This window comes from Lepisosteus platostomus, chromosome 6 (genome assembly GCF_059453375.1).
Source record: "Lepisosteus platostomus isolate fLepPlt1 chromosome 6, fLepPlt1.hap1, whole genome shotgun sequence".
Taxonomy (NCBI): Eukaryota; Metazoa; Chordata; class Actinopteri; order Semionotiformes; family Lepisosteidae; genus Lepisosteus; species Lepisosteus platostomus.
The window spans coordinates 54,085,923-54,102,491 of NC_142616.1; the positions used below are offsets into that span (position 1 = coordinate 54,085,923).

General features: G+C 34.7%; 1 protein-coding gene across 5 annotated transcripts in view; it reads left to right on the forward strand.

The window, feature by feature from the left end:
• LOC148661897 (contactin-4-like) overlaps positions 1-16,569 on the forward strand; it is a 328,736-nt gene that overhangs the window by 123,484 nt on the left and 188,683 nt on the right. For 3 of the 5 annotated variants that reach the window (XM_088636368.1, XM_088636372.1, XM_088636371.1), the window contains exon 1: positions 14,641-14,886. The exons of 1 other annotated variant lie outside the window; for it this stretch is intronic. The gene's annotated coding sequence lies outside the window, so the exon portion shown is untranslated. Of the gene's footprint in view, positions 1-14,640; positions 15,007-16,569 lie in introns of those variants that run through there. One more of the 5 variants, XM_088636369.1, reaches the window with a different exon arrangement.

The window sequence follows — 16,569 nt, forward strand, 5'->3', positions numbered from 1 at the left end:
GACTGAACATCAGTTTCCTTTCTCCCAGGGCTGCTACAGGTATATACAGTATATATATATATTTTAACATATCTTAATTTTTTAATTCCTTCCTAAATTTGTGGGGACCTATGACTCAGGAAAATATGTTGAGGCTATTTAAAATAGAGAACCTGAGCTCATATGTTGTATTAAGGTTTTTTAGTGTAATTAAATTAAAATAAGGGTTTCACTCGTGACAGATGGGCTGTTACAGTCAGACATGTTAATACGCCTTCCTCAACACTTTGATCCTGTGGAATCTGAAAAAATCCTATACTGTATGTGCAGTGGCTACCCAAGATCATCTGAATAAGTTTTTCCTTTTGACTGTTGTTATAGCATTAAATTCCAAATAAGACAGCTTGACTTACCCAGCTTCTAATTTGAAGCATTGGATGAAACTACATTCACCATTGTGAAAACTGCTAAAGAAAAAAGCAGGTTTTTTCCTGTCATATTTTCAAATCCTGGGGCAGTGAAATCAAGATTTTGCTGAGTGAAATGACAGTAACTGCCAAAAATAAGTGGTATCTTTGGGATTCTTCAAGACAAAACCTGATTCGATAGGTTAATCTTTTTGCACATTAACTCAGTATTATGATCATTGTCATTCTTAATTGTATTTGTAGAGTACTGTTTATCCCAAAATGTTTCACTTATCGGGGGGACAAATGAGGCTGTTACAGAAGTGCATCACCTACTGTATCTAGGTGATAAGTGGCAGTCAGTCCAGAAAAGGCAAAAAAGTCAGCAATTGCTTAACCAACTAAAATATTATACGAATTTCATGATGACCATATTATGAAACCTCAAAATGGAAATTAGCATGGACACAAGTTATAAAGACTACTAATTGAAACAATACCTTGGGATTTTATTGACCAAGTAGTCAGATCTCTGAATTCTGGTACAGGCTTTTTATTCTCCTCTATGAAATGTTTCACCTCTGTTCTGACAACTAACATGACTGACATCGCTGTCAGTTTTCAAAGATTTGCTGCACAATGCATGTTGATGTATAATGCAGTGTGACATGACTGGTTGGTCTGCATTTTGTTCATTGATGTTTTGTTGTTCAAGTGCCACCAAGTTGTTCTTTTTACCCATCATTGTCAGGGCCCCATCAGTCATTAAGCCTGCTAACATTTTCTGCAGTAAACAATGCTGTTTCTGTACCTCTGAATGGCATTAAAAATTTCATTCTTTGCTGCTCTGCCATGAATTGTAGATAAGCTGAGCAGTTATTCAGATACAGTATGACAAAGCTTTCATTAATGGCTCTCATAAAAATAACAAGCTGCTCACCATCTACTGAATCTCTAGTCTTATAAACAGTGATTGAATATGAAAAAAAAAGCTGTACTGTACCTCTCTCGATGAGCAGCTCATTTAGAGAGGTCAAAAATAGTCAGCAACTGTGCTTGGCTGATATTGTTAAAAATATCTTTCTTATGGGAACACATGATCTCAGCAACTTTCATCGTGCATTATCAAAGTTTCCCTTAGAGAATGGTGGTGTTCACTGTCACTGTCAACATTCCTTTTTTCAGTCTGAGACAACTTCATGCCAGAATCATTCATTTCTGCTGATTCTTTTTCCAGTTGAAATCAAATGCCTGTCATTGGGTCATGGTTTCTACCTTTGCCTTTGAGACCATACGACATTTTCAAACGCACACCACTGCATTATGCAGCATATTTATATTGATATATCAGTAAAGGCCAACATCTCTTAAGCTGTCATCTAGTAGACAGATATTGTCACTGCATATAACTATTATACATTATGTTGAAACACTATAATAGCTCTTACTGCAATTAACCTGCCATGGTTGGGCTTGATTAAATTACTTTTGTAGAATTATGGGGGACTCAGATTGTAGAACTGTTATGGACACAGGTGGTCTTTGGGCTGTGATTCAGAGACTCCTGGGCTAGAAAATGGAAACACTGCTTCCACCTTTACAAGTGTTACACAATACAACAATCTGAATTGTAAGGCTTTACTCGGTTTATTATTTAATGCACATTAGTTTAGAAATGTATTTTTTTTCATTAATTCTTAAAAGCTATTATGCAGAAAGGGTTTAACTTGCACAGGAAAAGTTTTTTGTTTATTGATTAAGTCAATCTTGAAGATAAAGTGAAAATTCTGTTTCATTAAACAACCACTGGGAGGCCTGCAGGGAGATTCTTCCCACAGTCCATAAACTGTCTAGGTTAATTGACATCTTTAATTTGTCCTCCATGTATTCATGTGTGAATGGTTGATGGACTGGCATCTCATGCAGGGTGTACCTATCTTTGCACCCACTGGTTAGACTGTGGTTCACCATGACCTTTAGACCAAACAGCTATTGAAAATGAATGGATGTTGAACCCTTTACTCTACAACATATTTAGAATTAGAATTCATAAAACTTATTTAATCTTACTTTAAATTAATTGTCTGCTTCAATAGGTATAATATATTAAAGATGGACTTCATTAATTAAATGTTGGTGTACAGTTTCCCTTCTTTTTCTAGAGAATGTATCCTAAATTGCAAGAATTACTGAATTAAGAGCTGGAATTGAAAATTACCTTCAGATTTGCTTTATTATTACAGAAAGGAAGACATCCAAACTAGACTTTAATTTTTATTAATGTCAGTAATAGCTTACATGGGCTTTTCAGATGTAATACTGCAGCCCTCAGATTTAATTAGATTTTACTAGACTGTCATTAATGTCTTGCCTTGGATTAATTCACCACAGAGTACTCAGTAGTCCATTAGGTCTTATTTAGAATTGATCAGATAACTAAAGGAAGATCTTTATTGTCAGCTATATCCTTTTGAAAAATGTTTATTAAAAAATTGTTGGAGGAAATGCTCTTAAGAGAAAAAAGATAACACTGGATCTTTTTTGTTAAAATTATTTTGATAAGGAAAACTTTCAAGAAGAAAATTACAACGTGAAACAAAGATCAGAGATTTAATTTAAAGTTTTTTTCTCTTTTTAATACTTTGCAAGGTGAAATGTTAAAATCTAACATTAATTATTGTTCAGCAAGCATTATAACCTTAATAATTCTGACTCATTTGCCTAAAACTGAAAATTAAGCATGAAAGTTTACCTCCATTTCTGAACTCATCTAACCTGCTTTCCATGCATTTTGCATTAAACTAAAGTTTTCTTTCAGTTCAAAAGTTCAGTAGGAGTTTTTCCCAGTACTAAGGATACGTTTCATCTTTATATTATCACTTGTTTCTGTATTAGGGTAACAAATGTACAGATGTGGCCATTCAAAATGCGCGGTAAAACCCCGTACCGTGGGAATTGAGCTACAGGCTACCGCGGTACGTGATTCACTTCTCCAAAATGATCGACAGGTGGCACTTGTGGTGCATTTTTTGTTAGTGAAAGGATTGCTTTATTTAATCTCTGTACTGTGCATGTTTAAATCTGCTTCATATGGAATTTTTTTGGTAGCTGAGCATAAAAATAACAGGAGCATAGCGTCTCCGAATACATGATATTAATTTGGAAATATAAATATTTTATACAAACTGTATATGAGTGTGTTACGACCCCAAGTGTCTAGGGGTAAAGGGGTGTAACATTTAGGATAATTCTTTTGGAAGCAGGGGGGTTTTGGTGAGGGACTAGGAAGCGTGATAAGGGTAAGGAACTAAAGTGTACCCCAACAACCTAAACTAACCTTATATACAAAAGTTCACACACAAACACAAGTGAACCAGGAATACAAATAAAGGAAAACAAGAGTAATCAACAGGAGCAGGGTACAAAAGAACACAAAAGTTGAACATGTAACACTGGGGCAAGGTAATGACAAAACAAGGATGAACACACAAACAAACGAAAGTACAAAGAAACTAACAAAACAACAAAGCCGAAGCTATACGAAAATACACACACAAAGCAAAACAAACCAACAAACGTAGCCGAAGCAATAACCAGAAGCGAAGTGAAAACCAAACAGGACCGAAGTCAAACAAAAGGCCTCTCCTTGCTGAAAACCTCCATGTTATATAGTGAACAAAATGTGTTCTGATTGGCTGAGAGTTAATTGACGATGACGTCATACTGAAAGTTTGGTGTGATGGTGGGCCAATGGGGAAGGGAGAACAATCAAGGGTCAGCAGTGTGGACATAACAGAAAAAACACACACACAGAACACACACTGGGACGTAACAGGCTGGTAGTGGTAGTTTAAATAAAGAATATACAGCAGTATCCCACTTTCTTCATAAACATTTTATGCATCAAAGTCTTTAACTTGATCACTTACTGTGGTTATTTAGGAAACATTTTGGCGTGCTCATTCTGACAATAGTAAGTTTATATACTTTATAAAAAGCTATAATGTTTAAACTTGCATTCGTTATCACAGTAAAAAAACATATACTTTTTAGAATCCGCTTAGGGAATATAATATGGAATCGCATATCTAAAGAAATTAATAATTAAATTAATTTAAGGATCTAAATATAATATATTTACAGTATACAGTATGGCTCAAAGTATTACCATAGTCCACTTTCTTTTTTAAATTGTATTTTGTTTGGGGTGATTTGTCACTGTTTTCACAACCTTCACTTTCTTATTAAAACGCCTATTTTTGAGACAGGGTGTTCCAGACCGCTCTTTAATTTGTGAAACTCCCTCTGTATTTCCTGTTTTCACACAGAAAAGAATAAAGTACATATGCAAATCTTTTCACAGGCAGAAAGATGTTCTGTGCTCAATAGCTCTTTCACCATAGTACGCATTATGTTACATTTCTAAGCATCAGTCAAAGCATTTTGAAGTCTGTCAAAATCGTAAAAAAAAGTAACCAAATAGTGAGGTGAAACTGCTCCCTGTCATGGATAAAAAGGTTAGAAAATAGAGACTGGTAGATTTACAGTTGTAAAAACGTTCCAATTTTAATGTGATACGGAAGATATTAATAATATTAATGAATGACCTTGGTCAATCTGTAAGCTGAAAAGGTATAGAGGAGACACGTTGAGTCTTTTCTATTCAGCTGGGAATTAACCTTTACGTATTGCATTGCAGCAAATTTCTGTAGCGCAGCTCTGCACTTCTTTAACAAACATTTTATTTGTCACAAGGGCTAGGAGTGTTACACCCTGCTGTGTTTGTTATATAGAATAGACAGATTTGCTTGGGGGATGGGGATGAGATTTTCAATAGCATGCCCTCTCTTGTCATTGTCGCACTTTAACATAAGGCAATCAGCAATCAAATGTCCTGTTTTTTTTAAACACTCTTTTTTCCGTACTGTAGTTTTAAAACTTGAGCAATGACGTGCCACATGCATACAGCGTGATGCTGTATGGTCTTAAAGCCACTACAGTACAGGTTGTGGGAAATGCATTTATTTGTACTGTATCAAAGTGTACAGGTACCTCGGTCACAGCACCCTACATTACAAACTATGAGCATTTAATTGTTTATTGCAAAATAGACAATGGTGCTGCTGCACCCACTGGGCTTTGATCTTTGGGTCACCTCATGCTTCGACTATTTTGCAGAGAATTATCTAAAGAAATTATCTAGCCATTGTAAAAGGTTGCAACTGCAGCAGCCACAAATAAATAAAAAAATTTTTTTGAAGAATTTGCTACCAATACATTTCTGAGTGCTGTTAACAGTATTAATTTATTGATATAGATATATGTATTTAGCTGGTTGTATCAGGGTATTAATTTTACATATCACAGTATTTAAATGTTCAATTCACATTCATGTTCTCATAGCGGGGTTAAGCTCTTAAAATCATGCAATGTCTAAGTTAGGCAGGGACATGTCATTGTTTCTAATTTTTGATTTTCCTTAAAAAATGTTTTAAAAATCAGTTTGCCACTTTCACCTTGCTGTAACTATAGTGGGAATGTAGCATATTTGGGGGCTTGTTCAGGGTATGTGATTTGTTTTGTTGGGCCAATATTTTTACCTTGGTTCACGCATGCTGCACTTGGGGTTGTTAATAATATGACTTATTATAATTGTTAAACATTGTTTGTATTACGGGTAATTGTGGTGTCCATCATGGCATTCTGTTTAGAGCATTTTACTCTGCGCCTGACTTTGGAGCAGTTTGACAAATGTTGCAAGGCAGATGTTTTATCGATAGCGGGTTTTAGCCTCGGTTTACTGGGGATGTATCAGATACACCCCCACACCCTAGACAGACAAAGGTGACAAAGGTGATAAAAACACATTCAAAAGGGTGCAGTGTGTTAACATAAACTCTAACAGAGCCACTTGTGAGAGCAAGGTTATTTTCTGATCAATTATATGAGAGCTACAGTACAGTCAGATAGATTTTAACATTAGCAACATCAAATTCAGGTGTCAAATTCACCTACAGTACTTTGAGCAGTACACAACTGCTGAAAAGATACACTTTTATCTCGTGCAAACTCATCAAAAGCTTATTTTTTATCATTCTGAAACTTGGATGATATGCCTCACGGACTCATTCATAGTATAATCAAAATAACCTCCCAGCCGCCGGGTCTCACCTCCCACTCCTCCACACACGCAAATCCTATAAAGTCAGATCCACAGATACAGCATACTGAAATACTACCGCACATAGCAATGAGTTTGGTGTGCTTCCTTAACCATTTCTGACAAATATTATGTATCAGTGAAGTATACCCAAACAAATTCTGAACCCTAACCCTAACCTAGTGCAAACCGTTAGCTAGCGTTAGGGTTAGGATTCCTACAAGACTTAGACACTTTATGATGGCATGGCAGTGTATTAGGACAGAAATGGTGTTGAGGAAAAGTGTTATTTCAATTTTATCTTCAGAATTTTTTTCTTCCGTATCAAGCAGCTCGACATTGTTCAAAAAGGGAGTGTTGCTTAAGATGCCTTAAAGGCAAATGTTTGAACAAACTGATAATGCATTTCAAATTCTTACCTTTGACATTGAATACACATGGATATAAACAAAGAAAGCCCAGAAGTCTGGGGTTTTCCTGACTCATCCCCCTCTTTATCCTGAAACCATGCTCATTGAGATCACCATCCACCACAACATTTTCAAGATGTAGAATACATCTCCAAAAATAGAATTATACCCTTGTTGGATTGTTCTCTTTAGTTGCATGTACTTGTTTTACCATTTCTGACAAATATTTTGTTTAATTGAAGAATGAGTTGAAGGTTGAATTAATTATTTGAACACATTCTGAACCCTAACCCTAACGTAGTGAAACCGTTAGCTAGGGTAAGGGTTAGGATTCCTGCAGATCTGCTTGGTGATAAAAATACTTTGGAGTTCTGAGGGTTTGTGCTTTGATTTTCTCTCATGTTTGAAGTGTATGTTTTTGTAACATCCATGAATATCACAATGCATTTTTGCATCTTTTCTTTATCATGCAAGCAAATCTCCTATATGATGCATGCTACACAACAGGACCTGCATTTTAATATACAGTATATAACAATACAGATACTGTATATTCTGAAATATTGCTTGCTCAAATAGTCATAATTGTTACTGGTACAGTTATATTTTAATTGGTCAATATTACAGTTAAAATGATCTATTGATTGAATTATGCAGAGTACCTGCATACTGTACATTTATCTGCAAATCTACAGATGTTTATAGAGCGAATAAATGTATCATATCTGGTAACAATTTAGATTAGGGGTAGCAAATGTAATTTATAAATTATGTATAACCATCAATATATAAACATTATATTATTATAGTGTTCATAAACTAGTAATAAGTGATCTCTGTTAATGCCTTTTGTTGTTTCTTATTCAGAAATCTGCAAGCAAGACCTTGTTTTCACCAAAGTCTGTACTATTGGTCACTTGAGGATGTGTCACACTGTAAACTAAACAACTTGCTAATGACATTTTCAAGAACTAATTTCCTTTGGTGAGACAGTGCCCATATAATGAGGTAATCTCTCTCACCCAGGGATAAATAGAGTTTAAACTGCCTTTTTTAGTTTATTGCTTCCCACAGCAACCTTTACAAGGTAGTCATTTGAAGGTGCATACAGCACGCATGCCGAGTCTCTACAGACTTTTTTAAATTAAAATCCTTTATGACACTTTTTGTGGTTGGCAAATTTATTTAATTGTACTGTAAAAGTTGCCAAAAGGAGGGACTTAATGTGTCATTCATAAGCACTTATCAAGAGCCAGTGCAGGACACATAAGAACACAGGACTGATGCTAAAAATGACCAAAAAATAGGTTCCTGAACTTTTCATGCACAAACTGTATATTTCAAAGAAATATAATGACATCCTCAATAAAAGCATTTTTTCTCCTAACTCTGATGTACTGTAACAACCGTGATATACTAGTTGCTAAATACTATACATGAAATCATATAAAGTGCATTCCTTCTAATGCACAGTTCATTATAACTCAGCATTTCTTGCTTTCCATCTTAGTGATATAATGAGGGCAGACTGCTACAGTGGTGTCTTATAAAATGTGTCTCACATTCAAATTTCTGGTCAATCATTAAATTGTCTATCACACTTGCCACTTAACACCTTCTGTTTTAGACAGTTTTGACTGGAAATTTAGTGGGAAGAGGAAATCAGTCTAAGCATCCTCTGCAAAATTAGGATTCCAACTAAACCATCTGGCTGGGACATTTTTATATGATGAGTGTTACGATAATAATGCTAACCAGAACTGTCAAACTGAAAAAGAGTCTCTGAAAAGTCTATTTTTGTTTGTTTTTTACAAAAATTTACAGGTTTATACAGTATATATTCATTACTGTATATATATATTCATTAATCTCAGTGATTAAACTGAGATGTTCACAGTTATTCATAAATGTTACACATGATGGACATAATCAGGTAGTTTGACTGATAAGAAGAAAAGATTGTCATTCAGCAATCTTTACTTCAAATCAATCATAATCTTCAAAAACATGCTCACAGCAGTATAAGGTAAGCTTTACAAGAGTAGTCAATATGACGTGTTGTAGTAGTTAATTCATCTCATGGACCAAATTAGATCCAATCTAATTGATTCATTGTCAGGTGCTCCTCATCATTAACGTCAATCACTTACTATTAACTTACTATTAACTTAAAAGCAAAGTTTACCTATAGAAAAAATGCTAGACAGTTTTAAGAAAATATGGACTGCAATTATTAAAGTACTGTATATGAGATTTTATGGTTCACAAACATTTAATCAGTTTATTACAATATCGTGACTTTTATTTAGTGCTCCCGAACATATTAATGTCTCTGCCTTTATTTCCTTAAAAATATTAACTTCAATCATCAGTAATCATTCTGTACTATATGTGGGAAAACAAAGGTTTGTTCAATTAGTATGCATCATGCAGACACCATTGTAATAACTTCAGTCATAACAAACAACCAAGCAATTATAAGAAACAATTATTGAAGAGTAAAGTATCTCTAAAACATTTTTCATAAAATAAATTACAAAATTAGGTGCATGATATTCATGTACTCTAAGTTTAATTCATACTTAAATTAAAACTACAGTAAATAATTAACAAGAATAATACTGTTAAATCCTCTATTCATTACTTCAGATTATTTTCAGATATTCTGTTCTAAAGCTGTTTATTTCTATGTTTACTCTTTAAGTCTCCTTTTGAAGACTTGTCATAGCTTTTTATGTTAATCTATAGTGCACATGAAGGGGTGTTTTTCTACAGTCTTAATGTGTCCAGGTCCATTTGGAAACATAAAACTAAGAACACTTTACTGTAGTATTTAGAACACCTTTGGTAATAGGATTGCACCAAAGGTTTGATTCTCATACTGTATACTTCATTGCAGTACCTGCATTGACATCTGAACCCTTGATACGTTTTAAATGTATCCAGAGTAGAGCCTTAATCACTAGTCCAATAAGCAAAATAACAGTACATGTTTATTCATATTATTCAACATGAACTTTCCCGCTCTAAAAAAATAAATGTATACTCTTCTGCAAATAAACACAGAATATAAATCTTAAAGACTTGATAAAGGCCAAACTTTGTTCCAAGGATTCTGTTCTTTTGCATGAGCTCAATTTTCAAGCTTCAGTCAACTTGGTTTAACATTACATTAACACTAGCAGTTTTTTTTTCATAAAACCATGAAATGTGTTTGTTCTCCATTTTACTTAAGAAAAATGGAGCAGAGAAAATGGGAATGTGGTTGTATGCTTCAAGACCTCCTCAGTTGTCATTGCTCCTTTAAAAAAATCTGCTTTCCTTAGAATTAAAAAGTCCTAGTGTGATCTTGTTTTATTTGTAATGGGCACACATGATTTTATAGCTTCATCACAGATAAATTGTACATTAGGAGAACAGACTCCCATCTGGATTATGAGGACATAATTACTTCAAGGAAGAGCAATGCATACCACATGTGCAGGCAATGACCTTAAGAAAAATATGAACCCATTTCTGTGAAGGTATGTATTAATCTCACTCTTGTGCATGCTCTTTTGTACTGGGGGTCAGTAGAAAATACAGTGGTGATATGCTCTATTCACTCTAAGCAGTGATATAATTCACTCTGCTATAATACAGCATACTGTACAGTAATTAGTTGATTCACTAAATTTTTCCATTCACAGACATGCTGTAAACAATCAAATTACTATTATTATAATTCCTGCACACTTTTTCTGTATGCCAGCAAATGTTCTTTCAAAACTATTTGAACAGGTGCATCATAGCAAATGAAATTGCTTACTAAGGTGCTCTTAAAAATGGAGTTGAATGTGAAGAGTTTTATTTCAGACTGTTTCAAGAAAGCCTGCATCCACTGTCTGTTTCAAAACTGGACTCTGTCTCTTTACTGGTGGATTTCCAGAGCCAATGCACCTGTAAAAATGCTGTATACTGTATGCATAGATTTTCAGCACCTTTCAGACAGAATCAGGTTTCTCCATTTCTCCTTGTACAGCATAGCTTATTGACTAAACCAAAGGTAGTCAGAATAAAATTTATTCTGTGAAATGTTACATTTGTTTGGTTTATGGAAGCTTGTGATGGCAAAAGAAGAAACAGTACAGTACTGTATGTGCATATATTTGTGAGAGGTTACCGAAATTATACATACCCCGTATTCTTATAGACTTCTGATTTCATAATAAAGCTCACTGAATTCTCCGATATAATTTTTCCTTTAAATTGAGCATTAAACTAAAACCAAAATGTTTTTTTGAGAATGTAAATTTTAAGGCTCAGTGTTTCAGGCTACAGTATGTCACAACACCGATGAACTTGCAGTATGAATGTAGTTTTCCGTATTATCGATGACTATAAAATAAACTTTCTCCATTTCAACTTGATAAAAAGGCCTGATAAAAACAAAAGAACAAAAAGGGATGTATAAATACTGTACAATACAATAGTGGTACTCTTAATAACAATGACCATTGTCTTGTCTTGATAGACTGTTATGTACTTCATAAGATGCTGTAATCCATTACTTACAAACCTAAATGGGTGCACTCTTACTCACGTTCCTGTCTCTTGCAGTTTAGCTTTGCTCTCACAAAGCAGACAGCTTGAGTTATCACAATGACAGTGGCTAAATAAGGAATGCCATATTTGCCACCCTTGCAGTATCCCCAATCTGTACAGTAATGGCTTTTTTAGAATAGAGGTTTAATGTGACCTCTGTCTCAGACAGCACAGTAAAACACTCAGCGATATTGTGGTAGCAGTATAACAAGCAATAGAGCAGTGTGATAATGCATGTCACTAGGTATGATTTATAAGAGAAAAGCAAATTAAATACATGAGAAAAAATGTAAAAACTATAGATTATGACATAAATGCAAAACAAATTAATTTGAATAATTTAAACCATGTGTACAAAAATAAAAACATTTATTTTTTCCTTCAACTGTATTATCAAAACTTAATTATATTATCGCATTCAATATGTTTATTTGAAGTACTAAATGACTTTAATTGATTTATCTTGTCCTTTTTAGAAAATAATCCCACCCTTCATAGAACATTACTGCTCCATTACATGGTTCAAAGGGTTTGTTATCCTTAGTGAAAAGACAGATTGTCTGGAGGTTAAATTTGTTGGCAAGACAGTCATTAGCCTGTTAGAGTAAGAGTTGGCATAGCTATTTTTTAGCTTGAGGAAAGGGAAAAGGCCTTTTCTGATATTATGAACACTTATTTGGCTCCAGACACCACTTGTCACAGCCATAATAAGATGTGGTTGTTAGTGTTAATTTCTCACCTTTGACCTTAAATCTGATATTATGTACTGTAGATCAGCATATAATACTATACCACTCATTCTGTAGACCCAAAGTAATTGTACAAGGATAACAACAAAGAATACTAGGCATGTAAATACTGTAGCTCTTTAATTATGCAAAATAATCACCCTAAGGAAATTAAAATGTATGCCTTGTATAATTGCATATTTTTCCTTGTAAACAGCTGCACATGATGGTTTGCTTTCTTTTGAAGTTTGCTTGGTGTTTAAAATATTAAACATTTCATGAAATATTCAAATTATGCACTGTGTACTTTTTCTGTTTTTCCCCTCTTTTCATGTGGAAAAAACTATTATTATTTACATGCAAACTTGGACGTATTATAAATTCATTCAGTTTAACAAATCTTTGAAAGCATTTTCTCTTCATTCTTCTTATTGTGTGTCTGAAATTCCTTGGCAATCTTCGTCCACTACCAAGTAAATTCACTCAAATTCAATCCAATCCTTTGTTGGATTTCCAATGATTAATAGATTTTCTTAAGCTCCACTTAGTAGAACTACTTAATTAGCGGTTAAGGAAGGATAAATTGTCTGAAATTTTTACTCAATATATATATATATTGCATTGAAATTTCTTACCTTTTTATTTTGACTTGTTATAGGCAGTACACCCACATCTTCCCTACTATGTTTTTTTTTTTCACACAGGCAATGAACAGTAGGGTGAATGATGATGATTCAATGGGGCAAAATGGCATGATCTTGACAACTTGCTTGTAAGTTGATGCCCTCTAGTGGAAGTCAGTTGGATAATGGAGATGACCTTTGTTTTTTGCACTTCTCCTGAAATTCTGTTGCATTTCTTCAGGCTAAATCTTGTTTTAAAATATAGCAGGAGTAAATCCAGAATCCTACATAGCTATTATACTCATTCTCATAGAATACTAATATGCTGGTGGTAAAGTCAACACAAATATGCTGGTGGTAAAGTCAACACAAATTACAAAGTCATTTGTGTTGACTACCACCAGCATTCCTGAATATATCAGTTTTAAAACAAAGCACAAGCTGGGGTTTCAAGCCGGCTGCATCAGATGCAAATACAGTGTGCCAGATGCAAATACACCAGTGTGGCTATGGGACTACACTTTGGGTTTAACAATTGGGTTAAACAATTCAACTGTATTTGGAACAAATAGAATTTCAATGAATTTATAAGGTGCAATGTATCAGCTACCTCTATATTTAGCTAGACTACTGGTATCAAGTGCCTATATTCAGTATATGGCTCTACTGATTAAGATGACTACTGGTACTAATTCTAAGATGGCTCTTTAGATTAAATTGGGAGATGTGTATCTTTGTTTACAATTAGAACCAGTGTGGAATATTACAAATATTTCATTATTGAAATGCGAGTCACAGATTAATGTGACTTTTAAGCTTGGTTTAAATGAATAAAATTGTAGCATTCAGTATCTGTTTGCACCATCTTTGTCTAATAATTGTAGTTTTGTTCAGATAAAAAAAGGTTCTGGCATGGGGAGAATGTCTCAAGAGACTGAGATCTGTCTTCAGATTGTCCTTCACAGAACATATCTGTAACTATGCCTGGTGAAAAGGATTCTTCATCCTTGTCAAGGCTAATGTAAACACAAGCAGTGGTGTAATACTAACAGAAGGATTAATACAGAGGCAGAAAACAGCATGCTGATTTAATGCCATATGGGAATGATTGTTATTCATATGCTCTATGACGCCAGTACTAAGAAACTGTAATAACAAAAGGTTACATCTTCTAACTTCCTACAACAAAAACAATAATAATCTCTTTCTAGTCAGGTGTAGTCAGCTTCTCTCGCAGTTGCACATCTACATACAGTATGTTGATGGTACTGATGATGTATTGTTGATTTAGTAAATTTTCATTTCAGCAGCCCTGCAAACTCTGAATCTCAAAATCAGATTGTATATATCAACTATTATTGTTTGTTATACTATATTATTATGCCTAAGTGAACACCAATATGCTTAAATATTATTGATCTACTGTATATACAACTGTTACTGTTAGCACAAACAAATCATAATATCAATAAGGGTCAAAGTAAATGAACTTCAGTTTTCAGCGAATTCTTAGCAGTACTGTACTGTATATTGTTTGAAACACCTTATTTCTAAACAGAAACAACGAGGAGAAATGTAGCTTACACTTTTTAAGAAACTATACAAATCTTTTTGTACAGTATGTTTCAGCAGTAGAAATATAATCTTGTGATTCAAAAATGGATATTTAATCCGATGCTGTTGAATATGCCCACTACGCTCTTGTGAGTGTGCCCGTGATTCATGTGCTAATTGTAAGGATGCTTTTGGGAATATAGCGGAGAGGCACTGTACTTCCTGATTAATGTCAGCGAGGAGACTCAGTGGTGCTCAGTGGATAGCAGTTAAGCATCAAATCCCAGCTGAGAAAATAGTTCCATTATCTCCCAGCTGCATAGACAACCCATAAGGGCCTGTTCTGCTTGGTTGATCGGTGCGGTGAAAGCAGTGACTCGCTGAGAGAGTGATCGTCTGCTTGTTTTGCTCTGAATTGGAGGAGAAAACCGATGTATTTTTGTAAGTACTGTACGTCTTCTGTACTTCCTAGTGGTGGTTTGTACCATGTGAACCCAGCTTTGCAAACTGTGTGATTATCCTTTTTTATTGTGTGGAGGAAAGGAGGCTCGTGTAGATCTTGTGAGTAAGATACTGTATGTTTATGATTGCCGATGTTGTTTACTGACTTGCCTACAGATGTACAGTAATTGGTTTTAAGTAGGAATACGAGTCGCGAGTCGCGTTATTTTTGCGGCAGGTTGTGTTGCGCCGACTTTTTGAACATGACACAATTTAAATTACACTTTATTCAGATGACAAAGGAGCTCAGTCAACGTTGTGGTCAAACCTTCCAAACTGGAAACAGTTGTAGTTAAAAAAAATAGTAAGGATTTTTATGATAACAGAAAGCAGTGGTGAGCTGTTTTCGGATAAGATTATTAACCAAGCTTAATTTTATAACGCTATTTTCAAGGTAGTGTCTAAAAACTTGTTTGCACTATAGTTTAAGCGTGCCGTGCTGTTAATTGATGTTTATTAAATGCAATTTCGCTAACTTGATCTGAGCTGTGAATGCTCAGCTCAAAAGAACGCAAACTTTTCTGAAGCATAGATATGGGTAACCCTGGTGTTCCTGGTATTGTGCTAAGAAAGACGGAGAAACTTAATCGCCTTTCATTTTAATTGCCAGGTGAGAAACACTCGATTAAAGATCGACACCGACTCTTAGGATTCTTGTACTTTAACATCTTATTTAATGCATATTATTGAGCAACCATGCTTTATAAAGAAAGTGCCATGTGATCATCCGTACTGATGCTCTCGGGATTCCCCAGTGTACGTGTGAGTGATTTATTTTGTAAATGCGTTCAGAAGGAGGGGGATACAGTATCATTTCATGTACATAAGATCTTCGCAGTTTTTTTTTAAAAGACCTTTCTGCAACCAGTAAACTATAACAGCTGTGCTGAACTACATCCGTGCAGATGTTTGTTAATCCATGCTTTGACTGGCTCTATCAGATAATCTTTGTGGATTATATTTAAATATAGTTGACCACAAGACCTGTCAGAGTCCAAGTCCTGTCACTTCTACCCCTATTGATGCTGGTTTGTTAGGTGCTGAGTGCAAAAAGTTAAATAAATGATACACCCTATAAATTGGTTTTCTCTTCTCCGAAACGTAAATATCACCTTAGATTTCACAACAATTTCTCGACTGTCAGTTTCCTTTAAATTTAGAGTTTGCAAGAGGAAAAAAACAACAAGATTTGGTTGTAAAATGTGGTAATGTTAATAAAAGCCTGCAAATCTGGCCCAGTAGGGCTGCCAGTCTTTATCCAACAGTAAACAACAGAGGGTAGGAATTATCAAAAGCATAGCATCTGTCCTATGGTTTTCCACCCTGACTTGCCATGTTATTTGATCCAGAGGGTCAGAATGGCAGATGTGCACCGTACAGTTGTGCTAGATGTTCGTAAGAACGATGTTAACCCCACTGCACTCTGTTGTGTGGTTACATTATTATTACTATTATTATTTCACTTGAAGTTTGTTATAAGGGTCAGATAGATTACGTCATTATTCAGATGTTTTATTTTTGCTTTTATTAACTATCCCTTTTCAGTTCAAATGAAGCTTTCTCATTAGACCTTAATCAACAAGTCAGGATCTCGAATACCCTATGAATGTTAAAAACCTCCTG